General features: G+C 43.9%; 1 long non-coding RNA gene across 1 annotated transcript in view; it reads left to right on the top strand.

The window, feature by feature from the left end:
• Nucleotides 1-23,816, top strand: part of LOC143809730 (uncharacterized) — a 139,445-nt gene that overhangs the window by 52,295 nt on the left and 63,334 nt on the right. Inside the window, exon 3 of the long non-coding RNA XR_013222420.1 lies at nucleotides 10,884-10,988. This is a non-coding gene — a long non-coding RNA (uncharacterized LOC143809730). The remainder of the gene's footprint in view (nucleotides 1-10,883; nucleotides 10,989-23,816) is intronic.

Below are 23,816 nucleotides of genomic sequence, written 5' to 3'. Positions count from 1 at the left end.
TACCCATTATACTTATCCACACACAGGGAAATGACAAACAGGTTTGATCAATTAGATTTTAATGCAAAGTGGAACTGGGAAAGAAAGGCAGGCGGCTCAGAAGACCTTTTAGTTGCTAATGTGTCTGAAAAAAAAGCACTTAATTGAGGTCGTAATAATATTAGCAGTTATCATCATCAATAATTTGGCTTTATTTATTGCTACATGGGAAAGCCTGTCAGAACGCAATGGTGTGGTCTTTGTTCTCCGTGTTAACATGAAGTTAGCTGATGGATGAATGGGGGAATATTTCAGCAGCTGCTACAGACAATCACATAGGATGGAAAATAATGTTCATTTATTTCCCTTAACCTATTGTACGCAGATCTCCCATGCCCGTCCTGCAAAGATAAATGAGATGTAGCCGAGAATAGAGATTTAAACCTCCCATCATGTGAATATTATATAGTAATCAATAGGAAGAATATTTTATGTGGTGGCGGAAAAAATCTGGTGGTTGGATGATCACATAATGAGTTTGTAGAAATCAGAACACAATGTTTGAATTCATCCAAAACACAATTTTAAGAGATAATCAACATTGTGTTTGGTGTCTTTCTCATCCAAGACTTAGAATAAATGAGATTACGGATTTGTGGCTTTAACAAAAAAGGCAAATTGCCTCTTCAAAACAGAAGAGGGCTAAAACTCTAGTGAAAGGCTTCTCATACAGCCAAATCAGATCTCATGCCTTGCACTGAGGAGGGGCAACACTCCGAAACACATGTTTGTAAATTGAGATTGTGGATTGGCTTTTATCCTAAGTCATATAAAAAGGCTCATTAAAGGGTCGATATTAACTTTTTAGGATTTTTATTTACAATCGGTGGCACTAGAGTTGTAGTCCTCTTCCTCTCTGAAGTAGTAATTGGCATATTTTATTCCCCAGATGAGCAGTACATGGCTTATAAGTAGAGATGAGCGGTGTTCGAGTCGAACTGTTCGCCAGTTTCAAATTCGAGCTGTTTTGGGGGGTGTTCGAGTCTTTCGACGAACCCGAACAATTTGCTTAAAATTCGGCTGTTCGAGTTTCTGTTCGATAACTGTTCGTTCACCAAAAGCCTAGCTTGATTTGCACATTAAAACTGTTTATCATTATTAATGGACTATTCCAGTGTATAGTGGGTGGGGGGGGCGGGGGATAGATCTGTGCTGAAATAACGCCGATCTCCTTTTTTTTTTTCTTTCCCGCATTTACAGAGGGGCGGTGCAGTCTCTCAGCCTATCAGCAGTGCACACACACAGCAATGTGCATGTGATGCACACAAGCAAGGGCATGTGTCATTGGCTGTGTATGTCACATGTCCTTGCCCTATAAGAACCAGCCATTTGCCCCGTCGCCACCATTTCCTCACTGCTGCAGCTTAGTGTTAGACGGCACCGCTGCTGCTGTGGGCGCTATACAGACTAAGAGTGTTTTTTTGCAGCGAATTGTCAGAGAGATAGGTTTAGGGAGTCGGGAGGAGTCGGGACTTGTTGTAATATCAGCCCTTTTCAGGGTAGGTTACAGTTCATAGCACTGTTTGCCAGGCAGGTCTGAGCCAGTTCTGTGCAAGTGTTAGTCACAGCATTTGGTGTAATCTAGCTCAGCCAATCCTTTTGGGCTAGTAGCATTGTCTGATAGTCATCTGAGTAGCCCGCCTGTGAAGCTAGCTACACCGCCTGTGTATCTCTATTTTCACTGCATCTAATCCAGTTAATAGTTTTGGGCCTAGGAGCAGTGTCTGCATGTCAGCAGAGTAGCCCGCCTATGAAACTAACTACACCACCTGTGTATCTCAATTTTCACTGCATCTAATCCAGTTATTAGTTGTGGGCCTAGTACCACAGTTTGGCCACTCAGTTTGTCTTGGTTTTCATCCATCGGTTGTTGTGCCAACAACTACAGATACAGAGTTGCCAATTAAGCACTAAAATGAGTGGCAAAAGGCCTGCTGCTGGTGGAAATGGGAATAGGCGTGTTGGAAAGGGAAAAAAGGTTGTGTCCGTGGGGTAGGTGGTAAAGCAACAGTAACATCTGCAGAAGAAAGACCATCTTCCAGCCAAAGTAAGATGTCTACTTCTTTTCGTGGACAATCTGATATGATCCCTTTCTTACGACCATCGCTACAAGCATCGCCAAAAATTCCAGATGAGGCACAAAAACAGCAGGTGCTTGAACGGGTATCAAGTGCTCGTTCAAGTGGGCTCTCCTCCATGTCAACTTCAACATCACAACTACGCCAGTCCTCAGAGTTGTCACCCCAATCGCACTTGCTTCCTCACAGCTCCCAAGTCTCCAGCTGCCTGTCTGAGCATGGGGTAACACACATGGTTAAGTCTGTAGAGCTGTTTACGCATACTATAGCCTGGGAATCAGAGGTCTGCTCCAGAGCTTCTGTGAATCCAGATGAGGAATTTATCTGCACTGATGCCCAGAATCTTTCTGAGTCAGGTCCAGGCCCAGATGAAGAAGGTTCTGAGCATAATGTAGACCTTCGTTCCCAAACTGTAACTCCTGTTGTTGGAGACAATGAGGAAGATGATAATGAGACTGAGATACCTGATTGGAACGAAAACTTGACTTTTCGGTCGGGGCAGGAAGAGGTTGGCTCTGAGGACGACGGGTGTGAGAACACACAGGATGTTGATGACGAGGTTGTAGACCCACTTACTGTCAACCCCCAGTCCGCCAGTCCATGAGGTCAGCAGAGGAGGTGGAGGAGGATGCTAGCGACGAGTCTGACGACGAGGTAATGGTGCGCCTTCCTGGACAGAGACAGAGTACTGGAAGCACGTCAACAACTGCATCCTCAACCCCCAACTGTGCCTCAGACCAGAAGTCGTGGTGGCTCTTCAAGTCATTTTTTGACATCGCAAATGATGACCCAACTTATGTTGTCTGTAATATTTGTCAACAAAATCTCAGTAGAGGCCAAAAAATCACTAGCTTGAGTACTTCATGCATGAACCGTCACATGGATATGAGGCATAAGTTGCAGTGGGAAGCTCACTGAGCTACAATGTGGCCTAGTGGGCCGGGTCAACCACCGTCTGTTTACCTAAGTACTATTTTTAACGGCATCTGGCCCAGGAAATCCTTTTGGGCTTAGTAGAATTTAGTGCTACTCAGCAGCGTACCCCACCCATGAAGCAAGCTACACCACCTGTTTACCTAACTACTATTTTGTAATGCATCTAGCCCTGGAAATCCTTTTGGGCCTAGTAGAATTTGGTGCTACTCAGCAGCGTACCCCACCCATGAAGCAAGCTACCCCGCCTGTTGATCTAATTACTAATGTTTAACTGCATCTAGCCCAGGAAATCGTTTTGTACCTAATAGCATTTTGCGCTACTCAGCACAGTACCCCACCCATGAAGCAAGCTACTCCGCCTGTTTACCTAAGTACTATTTTTTAATGGCATCTGGCCCAGGAAATCCTTTTGGGCCTAGTGGAATTTGGTGCTACTCAGCAGCGTACCCCACCCATGAAGCTAGCTACACCGCCTGTTTACCTAAGTACTATTTTTTAACGGCATCTGGCCCAGGAAATCTTTTTGGGCCTAGTAGAATTTGGTGCTACTCAGCAGAGTACCCCACCCATGAAGCAAGCTACACCGCCTTCTTTCTTTCTCAATCTAACCCCTGGGGTGTCCACGCTCCCTCCAGCTCTCTCCTTCTCACAGGTGGACTACCGTGTGTTTTCACACTGTGGCGAATCGTTTGGGCCCAGGCATAAGAAGTCGTCGAGGTAATGGATAATATGTGCCGCCTTACAAACGTCCATGACGACACATTCGAGGAAGCAACTAAACACCTCAAATAGTGAGCAGGATATGGAGCACCCCATGGGCAAACAGCGATCTATGTAGTATGCTCCTTCACAGAAGCAGCCCAATGGGAGGACACTATTTGGAGGCACAGGCAGTAACCGGAATGCCCCCTCAATGTCTGTTTTGGCCAATAGGGTGCCCCTTCCCAACTTCTTGACCCGCCTGATTGCCTCGTCAACGGAGGCACAGTTCATAGTACTGTACTTGGTTCCACATTGATGTTGTCGTTTATTGATGGTGGATTAGTCTGAATGTATTGGGTTCATTTTTTGGCACAACTCCCAATGGGGGTACCACTTCTACAGAAAGTGTTCTGAATGGACCCGCCGCCATTCTACCTAAAGATATTTATTTTTTTATTTTTTTTGTCAAGACGTCTGGGTGTTGGTAGAGTGAGTTTAGATTTTTACTTCAGCCTTTCTTGATTTTAGAAGGGCATGACATGCCTATATCTGTGTCTCCTCCTCCTTTTACTCCTCCACCTCTTTTCTTTTCGCATGACTATATGTAGTTGTGACTTTTCCATGTGTTTGTTGTGTCTTCTGAGTAGTTTGTCAGCTTTTGGACACCTTTTAAGGTGTTTTCTATGTGTTTTCCATGTGTTTGTATGTGTTTGTGTTTGCCTGCCATTGGTTTCAATGGGGTTCGACGGTGTTCGTCGAACGTTCGACGAACAGTTCGTCGAACACGTCCCTGTTCGACGAACCGAACCCAAACACTAGGGAGGTGGCTCATCTCTACTTATAAGGGTATGTGCACACGTTGCGGATTTTGCTGCGGATCCGCAGCGTTTCTGCAGCTGCGGGTCCGCAGCAGTTTCCCATGAGTTTACAGTTCAATGTAAACCTATGGGAAACCGAAAACGCTGTTCACATGCTGCGGAAAAAAACGCGCGGGAACTCAGCGGTTTACAATCCGGAGCATATCACTTCTTTGTGCTGAATCGCGGTGATTCTGCACACATAGGAATGCATTGATCCGCTTACTTCTCGCATGGGGCTATGCCCACCATGCGGGAAGTAAGCGGATCATGTGCGGATGGTACCCGGGGTGGAGGAGTGGAGACTCTCCTCCAGGCCCTGGGAACCATATTTGTGTAAAAAAAAAATAATTAAAATAAAAAATAATTATATACTCACCTCTCAGCGCTGCACGCGGCCGTTCAGTTGCAGGGTTGCTATGCGAGCAGGACCTTCGATGACGTAGCGGTCACATGACCGTTACGTCACGAAGGTCCTTCTTGCGTAGCATCTTTGTAACCGGACTGCCGTGTGCAGCGCCGAGGAGATCGGGACGTCGGAGGGTGAGTATAACCATTTTTTAAAATTATTTTTAACATTACTATTGATGCTGCATATGCAGCATCAATAGTAAAACAAGTGCAGGAGTAAACCTGCAGCGGAAACCGCAAGACAAACCGCGATAAATCTGCAGGGATAACCGCAGCGGTTTTGCCCTGCAGATTTATCAAATCCGCTGCGGGAGAACCCGCAGAGGACCCTTCCTACGTGTGCACATAGCCTAAGTCTCCTTACACTGGTATGTCAGGCGTGTCACTCTACACAAAGAGAATTGTTACCCCTTATCCCTCAGGGACCCTGGGTGTCGGCACAGCAGGCTGTCAGATGCATGGTGCAAAAGGCTACTCAAAAAACTGGCAATGTGAACAGCAAACAAACCAGCAATGCAGGAATGCAGAACTGTCTGGAAACCACAGAAGCAGGAGGACACAACAGGAACCAAGGACTTGAATAAAGTCAGAGATCAATACACAAGTCTGTAGGAAACAGTTCTGGTTTAACACTCAGACACTGGCCTTAAACTTCTAGGGCAGGGGTGTCAAACTGCATTCCTCAAGGGCTGCAAACAGGTCATGTTTTCAGGATTTCCTTGTATTGCACAGGTGATTATTTAATCACCTGCACAGAATGATTCCAGCACCTTGTGCAATGAGAAGGAAATCTTGAAAACACGCATGGTTTGCGGCCCTCGAGGAATGCAGTTTGACACCCCTGTTCTAGGGAGATGACATCATGGAGGTGCACTGGGCCAGGTGTAAAACCCAATGTGGATCACAGCAGCAGTGTTTTTCCAAGCTGAGACAGGTGCATAACTCACAGAAATTTTTGCCAGGATGTTGCCTTAGAAAACACGACCTGGTGTATGGGCACACTGAGATCAATTTCACACAAGAACTGTTGTTGCACAACTTTTAGTGTGGTCACATAACTAAGACCTCATTCTGACATCCATGTTTACGTACACGTCTCCTCAGTGTTTTTCACGGACAGAACAAGTACCCATTATAGATTCTGCGACTGTTCAAATGCCTGTGCTTTTTATAGCGCAAGTGTTCATAAAAGAAAAAGGGGTTTTCCGAAGTATAGTATAGTGGATAATTTAAGATCCATTTACCCATGCTGACTTGCGACAATAAACAATCTTCGATAATTATAAGCTACTTGTTTTCTGATTGGCGATCATTTAATCGCCTATTTAAATAGGCAGACCTTGCTTCAGTTGTGCAACTAAGAATCTGTAATAGATCACTCAGTGCTCATAGGTTATTAATAATAATAATAATAATAATAATTTTATTTATATAGCTCCAACATATTCCGCAGCGCTTTACAAATTATAGAGGGGATTTGTACAGACAATAGACATTACAGCATAACAAAAATCACAGTTCAAAATAGATACCAATAGGAGTGAGGGCCCTGCTCACAATCTTACAATCTATAGGAAAAAGGGAGACATGAGAGGTGGATGGTAACAATTGCTTTAGTTATTCGGACCAGCCATAGTGTAAAGGCCCCGTCTCACTTAGCGACGCTAAAGCGATCCCGACAACGATACGACCTGTCAGGGATCGTTGCTGCGTCGCTATGTGGTCGCTGGTCAGGTGTTCATGTAAAGCTGCATGAACCAGTTCACTGCCTAAGTATGTAGCAGTACAGACATAGAGGCTATTAACTGCATGAAGTGTATGAGAACATGATGTGAGGAACCTGATTAAGGTTTGAGGGATTTTTTTTTTTAATGGGCCACACAGGGATAGTTAGGTTAATGCATTGAGACGGTAGGCCAGTCTGAACAAATACGTTTTTAGGGCATGCTTAAAACTATGGGGATTGGGGATTAATCCTATTAACCCGGGTAGTGCATTCCAAAGAATTGGCGCAGCACGTGTAAAGTCTTGGAGACGGGAGTGGGAGGTTCTGATTATTGAGGATGCTAACCTGAGGTCATTAGCGGAGCAGAGGGCACGGGTAGGGTGGTAGACTGAGACCAGAGAGGAGATGTAGGGTGGTGCTGAGCTATGGAGTGCTTTGTGGATGAGGGTAGTAGTTTTGTACTGGATTCTGGAGTGGATGGGTAGCCAGTGTAATGACTGGCACAAGGTAGAGGCATCGGTGTAACGGTTGGTGAGGAATATGATCCTGGCAGCAGCATTCAGGACAGATTGGAGCGGGGAGAGTTTGGTAAGAGGGAGGCCAATTAAGAGAGAGTTACAATAGTCTAGACGAGAATGAATGAGTGAAACAGTAAGAGTTTTTGCAGTGTCGAAAGTAAGAAAAGGGCAAATTCTAGAAATGTTTTTGAGATGCAGATAAGAAGAGCGAGCCAATGATCGGATGTGAGGGTGAAGGAAAGCTCAGAATCAAGGATGACCCCAAGGCAGTGGGCATGTTGCTTGGTGGTAATGGTGGAACCACACACGGAGATGGCAATGTCAGGCAAAGGTAGGTTAGTAGAGGGAGAGAACACGAGGAGTTCAGTTATTGACAGGTTCAGTTTCAGATAGAGGGAGGACATGATGTTAGAGACAGCGGTAAGACAATCACTGGTGTTTTCTAAAAAGGCAGGCGTGATATCAGGAGAAGAAGTGTATAATTGGGTATCATCAGCATAGAGATGGTACTGGAAACCAAATCTACTGATTGTTTGTCCAATAGGGTCAGTATACAAAGACAAGAGGAGGGGGCCTAGGACTGATCCTTGAGGAACCACAACAGTAAGGGGAAGGTGAGAGGAGGCGGAACCAGCAAAGGATACAGTGAAAAAGCGTTCAGAGAGATAGGAGGAGAACCAGGAGAGAACGGTGTCCTTGATGCCGATGGAGCGGAGAATAGGTTATCTTCGTACTCGGCAGCACAGGCCATGTTAACCCAGGACGATGTGCTGCTGAGAACAATGATCTTTTGTACAAATCAAAAGATCTTTTAACCCTACAAACTAGTGTTTTCCTCATTCATCGGGTGATTGGCCACCTGTTTAGACTGAAATTTATGTTTGTTCACAGTAATCGTGCAATGCAAGTGGACCTTAACTGATCATTGGACTTCCAACCAATGGGACCACCAACAATTCCATGTGAAGAGACGATTTAGGAGGGATGATCCTACTGACAGATTCCCTTTAAAGGCTATGTGCACACAGTTTTTTTTATTAGGTTTTTTTTATTTTTCATTTTCAGAGCAGAAACTCAAGGTTTTTGAGGAGTTTCGAGATTTGAAGAGTTTTTTTTTTCAGTTCTGGTCATTGCACCTTGGAACAGACCTGAATTAAAAAACACAAGTTGAATATACAACATGAACGCATTGTGGAGAACTGGCCATACAGTGAATGAAACATGATCATAATTGCACAATTTTTGTTGTGATCTCCTACTTAAAGAAGACCTTTCACTGGATTTTTTAAAATTTAAAAGCACCTCCGTCAATTGCCTCTGTTTCACTGATTCTGGAACAGTTTTTATTTTTTATTCTGTGCCCCCTTGTTCTAAGATTATGCCCACTGGGCATATACAATAGAACATCTGTCTAGAGGAGAAAAAGCAAGCGTCCACAACTGTGCGCTCATGCTGCCTATTGGCAGCATGGGAACCGCGGCTGTCTGACCGACGGGGATTATTTTACCATCGATCAGAAGCAGTATTTGCTGCGCTGTCATACACATGACAGCCTGGCAAACACTGGATGTTCGGGTCCCCCATTCAAGTGAAAGGGGTCCGGGTTCGGATCCAGTTACTGTTCTGGTACTCAAACCCAAAATTTTTGTAACTGTTTGGCCAAACCGGCCTGACCTGAACATCCAGGTGTCCGCCCATCTCTAGTCAAGAGCACAAGTCAGGGAGCAAAATATAATTAACTGGCAGTGGAAGTCAGAGACCCAGGGGTATAAATAGCAGGCAGCTCCAACCAAGGCTATCAGAGAGGAGTAAGAACAAAAAACAGACAATTAACCCCTTTGTTCTATGATCTGGTGGCACCAAAATTCCCAGGAATTAAACAGGACCAATGCTGTCAAGCATCACCCACAACAAAGGTGAGGTGTCGTCTAGCGACCTAAGCAAGGACAAAAGGGACAATGTGTTTTGGGACAATGCAAAGTGGTTGAAACTTTATGAATAACCTAAGCAACTATGGACATTACCCATTAAGTTAAGCATAGAGCATCTAATAACTGCTCAAAACCAAATTTTTTGTATTCAAACACAAGGAAGAAATGTGCTAATTTACTTTAAATTAAGAAAGTTACCCTCATATACTTTAACAATTTAAACGGAGTCTGTCCAGTAACTAAATACAATTTACCTGCAGATATATAGATAATCTGCAGGTTAATAACGTTCCAATGTTGTCCGTCCGCCTTACTGAAAGTGCGGCTACCTAAATGAAATAATCTTTATTCCTCTTGAAAGCCACCACCTTTCAGTCAGTCAAAGAGTCTTACCCGCAGCTGCTTTAGTCACCGCTTACTATACTGTGAGCAGAGCCTGTATGCACGCTCCGGCACTTTGATTGACAGTTCGCTTACAGGCGCCAATAACATTGGAACGCTTTAAACCTGCAGATTAACTCTATATATCTTTAGGTCAATATCATTTGGGTAGTGACGTAATTTGAAGCTCATGGTCCTCAATGCAAAAGCTTCAACTGGGCCCCCAACTATTTCAAATTGTTAATAGTATTGGTCTTTTTATATTGGCCAAAGGGACTTTTTGGGACCCCTAGGCTTCAGGGCCCAGGAACAATTGCAACCCCTTCATCTATTGTAATTACGTCCCTGCATTTGGGTGACATGACTGGTTTCCTTTAAAGTGATGGATCCAAACACATGGAAATTTGGTCACAGATTCTCATTTATTATTCCGTTCATGTAATAAAAAATATCCAGGCCTAACCTTTTCTTGCTGAGATTTCTACTGTACTTCTAAGCCAACGATGAAGGTGTAATCAAACACATAATAAATTACATCAGATATGTTCTCAAAGATAAGGTGGAACACACTTTTGAAGACCGGCAAGAATTTTCACGAGTCATTATTGTATGAAAACCATCTTTCACATTCCAATAATCCTACTTGACTCATGCAGTCATTATCGCTGTGTAAATAAAAATTACATTGTCAGAATTTAGTCTCTCTTCTTCCTGTTGAATAAATATTATCTGTGGCTCACCGTAATGATGGACATGTTAGTTGTTCACAGCAGGGCTAAGACCACCAAGACCCGTCTACTTGAAATACAGTTCAGCTGAATCTTAATTTTCTTATCTCGGTTCTACATATCCTAATAGGGTTTAAATGTTAAAACAGAGCTGGATAAACACATTCCCCCTTTCACTGGATTGAGTCTCTTATCCGGTCCTCCACTTTGAAACAGCTTGAGACGCTCAGATGTGACCAAGATTACTGTCACGTGTGAGATATAATGTTGTTTTAAGGATGTACAGGTGGACCTCGGTGTAGATTGAGCACTCTATGCGAGTCCAGGTGCATGCAGCCTTACCCTTGTAGATCATAGACCAAAAATATACAATTTCACCATCCAAACTTATGCTTTTACCAGACCATGCCTCATTGTGCTCAATATGCTTAAGAAGTCTCAGTATTCTGAGACATAAGGGTATGACAAGCTCTCCTGGTGCCAAAAGTTCGAGAATATCTGACGTTCAGTGCAATAATTCCCTTTTGCTGCTTCATAAGCAATATTTATCATGTCTATTTCTTCTTTTCTTGAAAGGGACTAATATTGATATTCTTGGCTCGGTGGAGGTCCTATTCCCAGTCTCTGGTCAACTGATTAAAGAGAATCTGTTTTTTTCATGAAATCTGAGAGCAGCATAAGGTAGGGACTGCGACCCCGATTCCAGCGATATGTCACTTGCTGGTCTGCTTGCTGCAATTTTCATACAATCACTGTTTTCTCAGCTGTAGATCTAGCAGTGCTCAGAACACTGAACCCTGTATAACTCTGTCCCATCACTGATTAGCTGCTTTCTGTGTACATTCTCAGGTGATCAGGGCTGGGGGTATGGTTACTGCTGCCGCTCTGTATACTCAGTGATAACAGAGAGTGATAACTGAACCGGTGCCGCCCCCATGACTGAAACCAGAATCTGGTGACAGGTTCCCTTTGAGGAGAATTTTAAAGTGTTCTCCAGACTTTGTCCACAATCATCAGGTTCTGGGAGCCAGCGTGAGGGACTCATTGTATCTTTACTTCACGGTGATCTCCAGGCCTAGATTTTTTCCCTAAATCCTGACACCCCCTCCTCCCATCCCCAACACTCCTCAGTCAACTCTTTTTTATTTTAGGCTCTTGGGCTCCTGTCGGTGCCATAGACTCACAGTAGAATGACCAGGCCCTTCGCCATTGTTTTGTACTGGACTTTTCTGTCCAAGTCAATGATATTGGTACAGTTCCCTCCTCCTGACTCCCTCGACTCAGCCATGTCCCTGGCGATCCACCTTCATAGGCTTTTTTTGAGAATGTATGGTGGATCCTGTGCCTCCAACTAAGACTTGTGTGCCTACAACAATTACTGAGGAGCACATGCATATTGGGGTGACTCAGTCCCATCAACTACAGTTGATCAAGCAACCTAAGCTGGATCAGTAACGCTATTGTGGAGAGTTTGGTCATGATGATTGCCACCAGATAGAAACCAGTGCTTAGGTGGGTGCAGGAATGTCTCTGCATGACTCTGCATGCACATTGGACGGGTGCTATCAGATGTTTTATCTGACCAATGTTATTCTATGGGGCAGTGCTGATCAGAGTTTTTTCCCATGCCGCTTCGACATGAGAAAAATAATCACAGAGTGGACTCATGCCTCTTACCCATTCAAGTCTATGAGTGCATGGAAAACACCAGACTGCTCTCGGATGACATCAGAGTGCAGTCCGATTTCTGAAGGCTCACACAATGGAGAAGATGGAGAAATTTTGTTCTCCATCTTCACTTCACCTGTGCTACAATTCTCTCTTTTCTCAAAAAATGTAACAACTTATTCTGTGATAGGTGCTTGTCCATCTGGATGACATCTTGGTTTGTTCACCTGATTGAGTCACATATCCAACATGTATGGACTTTGCTCCAAAGATTTACAGCTCTAATTACTGTTGTTCTTTTGTTTGTTTTTTAAATATTATTGTCCATCCCTAACAATGGCATTTAAATGGCTTCCATCCATCGCCTACGATTGCATCAATGAGTTGTCAAGGTAGCCGGGGAACTGCTGAAGACCCCCATGGCTAAATATTTGCCCTCCTGTGTAGTCCGACTTGAGCCTGTGGCTCAGACTCAATGAAAAATGTCATTTTATCTATATACTGCAATACTTGTGCATTGGAGTATACAATAGAAGCGTTCAAACAATCGCAGGTTCCAGTCTCCTAAGGCTACATGCCCACGATGAGCTTTTGGCACAATTTTGATGTTTCAGATTTTCTTGACCTATTGAGTAAATTAGGTTACTTGCGTTTTTTAATGCATTTTATCATGTTTTTGTTTCTTGCTCGTATGTCATGTTTAAAAGAACGCTGCCTTGTTTTTGATACTTCTTGGAATTTAGCTTTACAAAACTTTCTTGATACAGTCATGTGCGGAACACTTGCATTTTATCTGCAGATATTTTGCATCTAATGCAAGACTATGGGGAAAATCTGTACATAAAACTCAACATAGTTGCAGGAGAAATTGACAAGATGCGGGTTTGAAACCTGCACCCCAAGACGGTTTACACTAAGTAAAAAAGCACAGTGGACCTGAGATTTCTATAAATCCCTTCCACTTTGCTGGAACTATTTTTCACGCAGTAAAAATATATAGCGTTAAAATCTCACCAAGAAATCATTGTGCGTATACAACCTAGTTAAAATTTGTTTCGCCCCTCTCATTAATAATAAAGAAATTACAACAATAAACATACGGTACTGCTAATATATAAAATGTATTAACATGATCGAAAAATGATATAAAGAGAAAAAAAATCAATCCCAAAACACCACCAACAGGAAAAAGAATCAAACAAAACATTGCTTGATCAAAAAATCTTCCATAATATTTTATCAATAAAAAAAACAGCATGCCCTACCCAAAAAAACAGGCCTTCACACTGATCTTTCAATGGGGAAAAAATAAAACATTACTAATTTTAGAATATAGCAACACAAATATTTTTTGCGAGTGCTGTCTGATTTTTACACACCGATCTCCTTTGAGAAGCCAGCAATTCATCTGCCATGTACAGTAAAATCACAGCAGGAGCCGACATACAGTAAATACACATAGAATAGGTGTATATATATAGCTGTCAGTGACATATACAATTAGTAAAGTGTGTGCAGCTTACTGAACATGTATTTCATTATTAAAATATTATGTTTCTGAAAAAAATTGCGTGGTCGCCTGCGTAATTATCTTAACCAGTAGAGGGAAATCTGACGGCTGGGGACTGATGTTTATAGCCTGGGAAGAATGTAATACCCATGGAGCTTCCCAGCTTACAGCTGTATACTTAGCCTTTACTGACTATTAAAATGGTGGACCCCCAAATTAAAATGACGTAGGGTTCCCCTATAATTAATAACCAGAGAAGGCTATGCCGACATCTGTGGGCTTATATTAATAGCCTAGGAAGGGGCCATGGATACTGCCCCCCAGGCTAAAAACATCATCTCTCAGCCACCCCAGGAAGGGGTTGATGTCACCTTTGTATTGTCAGGTGACATCAAGCCATGAGGTTAGCAATCGAGAGGCCTCTATAAGACTACTTTACTAACCCCATAGTCATATTGTATAAAAATACACAGAAAAAAGTCCTTTAATTGAAAGAATGACACAGACTCCTTTAATAACTGCTAAACCATACTTATGACATCGACCATTCCAGAGACGCCATTGTCTCCTGCATAAGAGTTAACAAACAACAATATTCCTCACCTTTGCGCAGAGAAGATGATAATCCATTTGTCCCACCACAGGTCTAGCTCTGCTACATCTAGATAGCAGCTTCTACCATCCAGCAGAGACACTGAACAATGTGTGCTCAGTATCTCCCTGTGAGCTTATAGCACCTGTCTGACGGCACCGTGAGCATGAGAAAGTTCTGTGACACACACACACGGTGAGAGATAGGAACTACTGATGGTAAATGCTAATCAAGGAAGAACATCATATTTCATTATTTTGAATATCTATGGCTATGTCATAACACCTTGACTTGGATGCTTTGACTTGTTGAGATCGATCCGAGCTAGATCAGGGCAAAGTCCCTAAGGTTCTGCATTGTTGATGCATAAGCACTCCATACCTTGTTGTATGATGCCTCCATTAGGGAACAAGCGGTTCTTGTTTTGTATTTCTTTGTGCCTTTCTGTAAACTTTCTGTACACTATTACTGTTCAAAATGGCAGGTTTGTCATGGTAAATCAGAGGCAGGTTTGTCATGGTAAATAAGAGGCAGGTTTGTCATGGTAAATCAGAGGCAGGTTCGTCATGGTTAATCAGGTGCAGGTTCATCATGGTAAATCAGAGGCAGGTTCATCATGGTAAATCAGAGGCAGGTTCATCATGGTTAATCAGGGGCAGGTTCATCATGGTAAATCAGAGGCAGGTTCATCATAGTAAATCAGGGGCAGGTTCATCATGGTAAATCAGAAGCAGGTTCATCGTGGTAAATCAGAGGCAGGTTTATCATGGTAAATCACAGGCAGGTTCGTCATGGTTAATCAGGTGCAGGTTCATCATGGTAAATCAGAGGCAGGTTCATCATGGTAAATCAGAGGCAGGTTCATCATGGTTAATCAGGGGCAGGTTCATCGTGGTAAATCAGAGGCAGGTTCATCATAGTAAATCAGGGGCATGTTCATCATGGTTAATCAGGGGCAGGTTCATCATGGTAAATCAGAGGCAGGTTCATCATAGTAAATCAGGGGCAAGTTCATCATGGTAAATCAGAGGCAGGTTTATCATGGTAAATCAGAGGCAGGTTCGTCATGGTTAATCAGGTGCAGGTTCATCATGGTAAATCAGAGGCAGGTTCATCATGGTAAATCAGAGGCAGGTTCATCATGGTAAATCAGAGGCAGGTTCATCATAGTAAATCAGGGGCAGGTTCATCATGGTAAATCAAAGGCAGGTTCATCATGGTAAATGAGAGGCAGGTTCATCATGGTAAATCAGAGGCAGGTTCATCAAGACTGCTCACAGAAAGGAGCTCCTGCTCTGGAGAGCTTAGACAGTCTATGTATGATATAGTCATTGAAAGAAATTGGAAAGCCAATAATTGCTTCACCTGGTGATACGAGACTGGACTTGTGGACATAAGTGATGAGTGCAAGAGCTCGTTGCTCAGGTATGCACCCATTATCACCGGTGCTAGAGTGACATGTTTGAGTCCCCGTGCCAGCATTTTTCACTGCTGCTAGACAGACACAAAACATTGAGGGATTGCCTGACAAATACGTGCAATTCCCGCATGTTTTATGGCTGTGCAACATCTGTGAAAGAAGTGGGCGAGGGGACTCAAACATGTCACCAGACCATCCTAGGCAAACTCAAGTTACGAGTATTTGTGCTTGTCATTAGTGATCTGTCTCCAAATGGACTGCAGCTCAGTGGACAGACATTTAGATGTGCTCCTCCACTCCATCCAAGATTCGGCTCTGCAGAGACCAGTTCCTGAGATCCAGAGCCTCTATCACGAGCTCCCAGCAATCCAAAAAGTTATTCCCTATCCCATCCATGGAGGATAATTTTAATATTTTGGGAATAATTCTTTAAGTTATATCCTTTTCTTTATTTTTTGTACATCATATCAAAAGATAATCAAAATGAAGCCAGCATGACATACTGTATCTATACTAAAGATGTAAGTTGGATTATATAGTTAACTATAGATGATAGAATATACCAGATGACACAAGTAAAGCTGGGAAACCCATTAATCGCCTGTGAAGGTACATGAAAAATGACATGTCAGTGTGTAAAATTGATAGCCTGCAGCAACTGCAGTACCTATTGGGATGCCAGCCTGTCAATCATCACTGTTTTTTTTAAATAAAAAAGACATAACCCCGCCATAAGGAGCCGTTGTCAGATAATGACTATCTATATTTTTGAACAATTAGGGGACATCTGTAAATTATAACTCTGGTTCTGCCATTGTGAGAAAGTCTAGTTTTTTTTTATTATTAAGTACCAGGGAAATGTAGCCTTGAGCATAGACCGGGAGACTGTCCCATATAAAGCTCTTGGCAGTTTTACAGTTGTCTGCGTGCAGAACTTAGGTAATAGAGCAGTGAACACAGAACAAGGATTATCAAAGGGAAGCAGGCGCCTGAAAAATTAGATCAATGTGGTGCAGTCGTTTTGTATTATTATTGATGCAAACAAAAGCCTGAGATACATATCTATGTGCTCAAATCTGCTGCTCCCTGTGGGCTCCGAGCACACACACATCCCTCAGTGGTGCCCCTAATCCTGGATCACTTATAATAGAATCCATACCTGGGACATGCTAGGAGAGGGCACCATGCTGAGACTCTGAGAGCACTCGGCAGCTGCTGGAAGGATATCTTGAGATCACTAAGTGTACATCGAAATTGGATACAGACTGTGACCATAACACCCACAAGCCCACTGCTGGAAGCAACCCATTGAAAACCCAACCGTGACATCTCTGCGTCCATGTTTAAATCATCCATTCCTGCAACAATATTTAACCTTTTGAAAACTGGCAGTGGCATAAAAAATGTTCATGGGCATATGCTTTTAATATGGACACTTGACTGGACGGAAATAGGCAGTAGTCTACGACTGTACCGTATGGTACTGAAAAGGGCCTAGAGGCTCCTAGATATAACTGGTTTCATCTATAATCTGAAAATCAAGATATTGTGTCAGAAATTCATAGATTGGTTAGTAGGGTTGAGCGAAACGGATCGGACAAAATCAAAAATCGCCGACTTTCAGCAAAGTCGGGTTTCATGAAACCCGACCCGATATTAGTGTGGGATCGGCCATGAGGTCGGCGATCTGCGCGCCAAAGTCGCGTTTCATATGACGCTTTCAGCGCCATTTTTCAGCCAATGAAGGAGGACGCAGAGTGTGGGCAGCGTGATGACATAGGTCTCGGTCCCCACCATCTTAGAGAAGGGCATGACCCTGATTGGCTTGCTTTCTGCGGCGTCACAGGAGCTATAAAGGGGCGTGCACGCCGACCGCCATCTTACTTCTGCCGAACTCAGCATAGCGAGAGATTGCTGCAGCTTCATCAGAAGCAGGGACAGAGTTAGGGAGGGAAGATTAACCCCCAAACCGCTTGCGCTGTAGCGATTTCCACTGTCCAACACTACCTATTTTTTGCAGGGACAGTGGAGGCTATTTTTTCTGCATCAGCTCTGTAGCTTATTAGGCTGCCTTAAAAGGCTCCCTGATAGCTGCATTGCTGTTTGCACCACTGCTGTGCAAACCAACTGCTTTTTTAAAAGCAAAAATCCTGTTTCTCCTTTCTGCACAGTTATCTTGTTTATTTGTCCACACTTTTGTGTATAGCAGTCCTTTTTATTGCTGCCATACTTGTCCTGAGATCATTGTAGGGAGATTGAAATTGTACTACAGTCCTTGTATTTTTTCATATATCTTCCAGCCACTTTCTGCCACTTACATTGTGTTGTTTTATACACTGGGCCTGAGTTTTGGTTCAGTCTCCCCCCAAAAAAGGGAGATTAAAATTCTCACAAAGTGGATATACCTCAGTCCTATTTAGTTTGTCGTATATCAGCCAGCCACTTTCTGCCACGTACATTGTGTTGTGTTATACACTGGGCCTGAGTTTTGGTTCAGTCTCCCCCCAAAAAAGGGAGATTCAAATTCTCACAAAGTGGATATACCTCAGTCCTGTTAGTTTGTCGTATATCAGCCAGCCACTTTCTGCCACGTACATTGTGTTGTGTTATACACTGGGCCTGAGTTTTGGTTCAGTCTCCCAAAAAAAAGTGAGATTCAAATTCTCACAAAGTGGATATACTTCAGTCCTGTTAGTTTGTCGTATATCAGCCAGCCTCTTTCTGCCACGTACATTGTGTTGTTTTATACACTGGGCCTGAGTTTTGGTTCAGTCTCCCCCCAAAAAAAGTGAGATTGAAATTCTCACAAAGTGGATATACTTCAGTCCTGTTAGTTTGTCGTATATCAGCCAGCCACTTTCTGCCACGTACATTGTGTTGTGTTATACACTGGGCCTGAGTTTTGGTTCAGTCTCCCAAAAAAAAGTGAGATTGAAATTCTCACAAAGTGGATATACTTCAGTCCTGTTAGTTTGTCGTATATCAGCCAGCCACTTTCTGCCACGTACATTGTGTTGTGTTATACACTGGGCCTGAGTTTTGGTTCAGTCTCCCAAAAAAAAGTGAGATTCAAATTCTCACAAAGTGGATATACTTCAGTCCTGTTAGTTTGTCGTATATCAGCCAGCCACTTTCTGCCACGTACATTGTGTTGTTTTATACACTGGGCCTGAGTTTTGGTTCAGTCTCCCCCCAAAAAAAGTGAGATTGAAATTCTCACAAAGTGGATATACTTCAGTCCTGTTAGTTTGTCATATATCAGCCAGCCACTTTCTGCCACGTACATTGTGTTGTGTTATACACTGGGCCTGAGTTTTGGTTCAGTCTCCCAAAAAAAAGTGAGATTGAAATTCTCACAAAGTGGATATACTTCAGTCCTGTTAGTTTGTCGTATATCAGCCAGCCACTTTCTGCCACGTACATTGTGTTGTGTTATACACTGGGCCTGAGTTTTGGTTCAGTCTCCCAAAAAAAAGTGAGATTCAAATTCTCACAAAGTGGATATACTTCAGTCCTGTTAGTTTGTCGTATATCAGCCAGCCACTTTCTGCCACATACATTGTGTTGTGTTATACACTGGGCCTGAGTTTTGGTTCAGTCTCCCAAAAAAAAGTGAGATTCAAATTCTCACAAAGTGGATATACTTCAGTCCTGTTAGTTTGTCGTATATCAGCCAGCCACGTTCTGCCACTTACATTGTGTTGTTTTATACACTGGGCCTGAGTTTTGGTTCAGTCTCCCCAAAATAAGGGAGATTTAAATTCTCAACAAGTTTATATACACCTTCTACCTTGTTTACAGTACCATATAACGATTGTTATTTTGGTTAGATTTTCCAAAAAATGAGGAAGTCTGGTGGAAGAGTCTGTGGGCGGTGGTTGCCAGCTGGTACTGATGGTGGTTGTGCATCTGGTGGGAGTGGCAAAAACACAATAGCACCTAAGGCTGGAGGTGTTAAGCCAGCGTCATCGTCTGGCTACACAAGGCCTCGAAGGCTCCCTTATCTGGGAGTAGGAAAACAGCTTTTAAAGCCAGAGCAGCAGGAAAACGTTTTGGCTTTACTTGCTGACTCAGCCTCTAGCTCTTTTGCCTCCTCTTCAGAAAGTTCCAAATATAAGAGCAGCGAGTCGTCAGTGGATGCTCCCGGTCAGGAACAAGACGTTTCCTTGTGTCCTTCACCCAAACCAAAAGTGAAGGATGCGTCAGGCGACACTACAGGTTACTCTATGGAGCTCTTTACACATACCGTGCCTGGGTTAGAAAGGGCAATTGTTAACAGCCCATTACAAGATGAATCGGACATGGAGTGCACAGATGCACAGCCACAGCTAGATTATTATGCTGTTCCATTGACTCAGATCACTACATTGCCCTCGCAGTGTACTGAGCCAGAATTTGACCCTGATGAGACTATGGTGCCCCGTCCCGAACGCTATAGCACCTTACACAGTGACACAGAGGAAGGTGCACATGACATGGAAGAGGAGGTGATAGATGACCCAGTTGTTGACCCAGATTGGCAGCCATTGGGGGAAGAGGGTGCTGCTGCCAGTAGCTCAGAAGCGGAGGAGGATGATCCGCAGCAGCCATCTACATCGCAACAGCTGTCATCTGGCAGGCCCGTATCAGGCCAAAAACGTTTGTCAAAAACAAAAACAGTGTTAGGACAGCGTGGCCATCCGGTGAAAGTAGCACAGCGTGCAATGCCTGAAAAGGTATTCCATAGTAAGAAGAGTGTAATGTGGCAATTTTTTAACCAAGATCTGAATGATCAGTGCAAAGTTATTTGTAAGAAATGCTCAAAGACCTTTAGCTGAGGGAAGAATCTTCAAAATTTAAATACAACATGCATACTTAGACATTTAACCAGCATGCACTTGCAAGCCTGGACTAACTGCCAAACGTCCCGTACCATTGGTGCACCTGTTTAGAATGAAGGTTGTCAGCAACGCTACATTGCTTCCCTCACTGTAAGCCCACCGGTTAGGACACCACCAGCAGCAAATGTTTAGGTATCGTTGCAAGGCCAAAGCAGCCAGGGAATCACAAGGTTATTGGTAGGAAACACTTTATGTAGGCCAGCATCAAGAATACCATCACCAACCCTCTCTCAATCCGCCATGTCCACCACCACCGCTAGTTCCACCATATGCAGCTCCAGTCCAGTCCAGCTCAAGTCCAGCTCACCCTACAAGAGACTCTCGTTAGGAAAAGAAAACACTCATCCTCTCATCCGCGTACACAGGGTTTGAATGCCCACATTGCTATACTAATATCGTTAGAGATGATGCTCTACCGGTTGGTTGAAAGTGAAGCTTTCAAAGACCTGATGGCCTACGCAGTACCACGCTATGACCTACCCAGTTGGCACTTCTTTGCGAGAAAAGCCATCTCAGCCCTCCACCAGCATGTCAAAGACCGCATTGTCCATGCACTGAGGCAATCAGTCAGTGGAAAGGTGCACCTCACAACAGATGCATGGACCAGTAGGCATGGCCAGGGGTGTTGTGTCCATCACGGCGCACTGGGTTAATGTGGTGGATGCAGGGTCCACAGGGGACAGCCATAGTGGGACAGTTCTGCCTAGCCCACGGTCTAGGAAACAGTTGGCTGTAGGCGTTCGCCACCCCTCCTCCTCCTCCTCCTCCAGAAGCGACAGCTCGTCCACACAGTGCAGTCGCATGACCACTCCATCCACAGCTGCCAGTGTTGCACACGAGGTGTCCCATTATGGAACAGCTAGTGGTAAGCGTCAGCAGGCTGTGTTACAAAGGAAGTGTTTGGCCGACAACAGACACACCGCGGAAGTACTGGCCGAGTACTTGCAGCAACAAACTCAGTCATGGCTGGGCAGTGTACATCTTGAGGCAGGCAAGTGTTGTGAACTCTGTTTTCAGGCTCCCTCTTGTGGTCACAGGTGGTTTTGTGTGACTTTTGTTTTGGGCTCCCCCTGGTGGCTTTGTTTGTTATCCTGCGGGTCTGTGGCTGATCAGCTGCCTCGTTATTCACTTGGGAGTTTCCTATTTAGCTCTGTTTCACTTCCACTTGTTGCCAGCTGGCAATGTACTCAGTGCTATTCTGATTACTCCTGATTATCTTCGGTTTCAGTCTCTTCAGGAGAAGCTAAGTTCTGTTTAATTATTTTTTGCTCATCAGTCTGCAATATGATTTCTGTGTATGATGAGTTTAGTCCAGCTTGCTAATATGTGATTTCTTCTGCTGGTTTGCTCTGGGGTACAGAGTTGCTTCCCCCGCACCGTTAGTTGGTGCGGGGGCTCGAGCGATCTCTGCGTGGATATTTTGAATAGGGTTTTTAATTGACCGCACAGTTCCCTTTCTATTTTCTGCTTTCTAGTGTTAGCGGGCCTCATTTGCTAAATCTAATTTCATCTCTGCGTTTGTGCTTTCCCCTTAACTCACCATTAATATTTGTGGGGGGCTATTCTATATCTTTGGGGTCATTTCACTGAGGAAAGTGAGGACTTTCGTTCCCTCTAGGAATAGTCAGTTTCTCAGGCTGTGAAGAGACGTCTAGGATTTTCAGGTAACGTTCCACGTCTGCCTATAGTTGTTTGCGGATAGGATCAGGTTGCGGTCAATTCAGTTACCACTTCCCCAGAGTTTGTAGTCGGTTTAGTTACTTAGCTAGTCCTACTTGCGATCCTTGCCACTAGGATCATAACAGTACAGCCGGCCGGTAAAGTGTTAATTGCATGGCAGAAGCAGGAGAAAAGAAGCCTTGAGAATTTATTTTATTTTTTATTTTTTTTGCCGTGTGTCTAGCTGCTGTGTGTCTAGCTTCTCTCCTCCTCTTAATCTTGGTGTGGCTCTGAACTCAGCTGCTGATATGGATATTCAGAGTTTGGCCTCCAGTGTAGATCATCTTGCTGCAAGGGTAGAAAGTATTCAGGATTTTGTTGTTCACAGTCCTATGTCAGAGCCTAGAATACCTATTCCGGAGTTGTTTTCTGGAGATAGATCTAGGTTCCTGAATTTTAAGAACAATTGTAAATTGTTTCTTTCTTTGAAACCTCGTTCCTCTGGTGATTCCGTTCAGCAAGTTAAAATTATAATTTCTTTCTTGCGTGGTGACCCTCAAGATTGGGCCTTCGCATTGGCGCTAGGGGATCCGGCATTGCTCAGTGTTGATGCGTTTTTTCTGGCCCTTGGATTGCTCTATGAGGAACCTAATCTTGAGAACCAGGCTGAAAAAGCGTTGTTGGCCCTCTCTCAGGGGCAAGATGAAGCAGAGGTGTACTGCCAGAAATTTCGGAAATGGTCGGTGCTTACTCAGTGGAATGAGTGTGCCCTGGCTGCAAATTTCAGAAAAGGTCTTTCTGAGGCCATTAAGAATGTCATGGTGGGGTTCCCTATGCCTGCAGGTCTGAATGAGTCAATGACTCTGGCCATTCAGATTGATCGGCGTTTGCGGGAGCGCAAACCTGCGCACTATTTGGCGGTGTCTTCTGAACAGACACCTGAGTCTATGCAATGTGATAGAATTCTGACCAGAAGTGAACGGCAAAATTATAGACGGCAAAATGGGTTGTGCTTTTACTGTGGTGACTCAGCTCATGTTATCTCAGCATGCTCTAAGCGCAAAAAAAGGTTGATAAATCTGTCACCATTGGTACTTTACAGCCTAAGTTCATTTTGTCTGTTACCCTGATTTGTTCCTTGTCATCTTACCCGGTTATGGCTCTTGTAGATTCAGGTGCTGCCCTGAGTCTGATGGACTTGTCATTTGCCAGGCGCTGTGGTTTTGTTTTGGAGCCTTTAAAATTCCCTATTCCACTAAGGGGAATTGATGCTACGCCATTGGCTACGAATATACCTCAGTACTGGACACAAGTGACCATGTGCATGACTCCTGTTCATCAGGAGGTGATTCGCTTTCTTGTGCTGCATAATTTGCATGATGTTGTCGTGTTGGGTCTGCCATGGTTGCAGACTCATAATCCAGTCCTGGATTGGAAAGCAATGTCTGTGTCAAGTTGGGGTTGTCAGGGAATTCATGGCGACGCTCCTGTGGTGTCAATTGCTTCATCCACTCCTTCTGAAGTCCCTGCATTTTTGTCAGACTACCAGGATGTATTTGATGAGCCCAAACTCAGTTCTCTACCTCCTCATAGGGATTGTGATTATGCTATAAATTTGATTCCTGGTAGTAAGTTTCCTAAGGGACGACATTTCAATTTGTCAGTGCCGGAGCATGCTGCCATGCGGAGTTATATAAAGGAGTCTTTGGAGAAAAGACTTATTCGCCCCTCCTCCTCCCCTCTTGGTGCGGGGTTGTTTTTTGTGGCTAAGAAGGATGGT

The sequence above is a fragment of the Ranitomeya variabilis genome, chromosome 2, assembly GCF_051348905.1.
Source record: "Ranitomeya variabilis isolate aRanVar5 chromosome 2, aRanVar5.hap1, whole genome shotgun sequence".
Lineage (NCBI taxonomy): Eukaryota > Metazoa > Chordata > Amphibia > Anura > Dendrobatidae > Ranitomeya > Ranitomeya variabilis.
The sequence above is the reverse complement of the archived record's forward strand: the minus strand, read 5'-3'. Positions and strand labels throughout refer to the sequence as shown.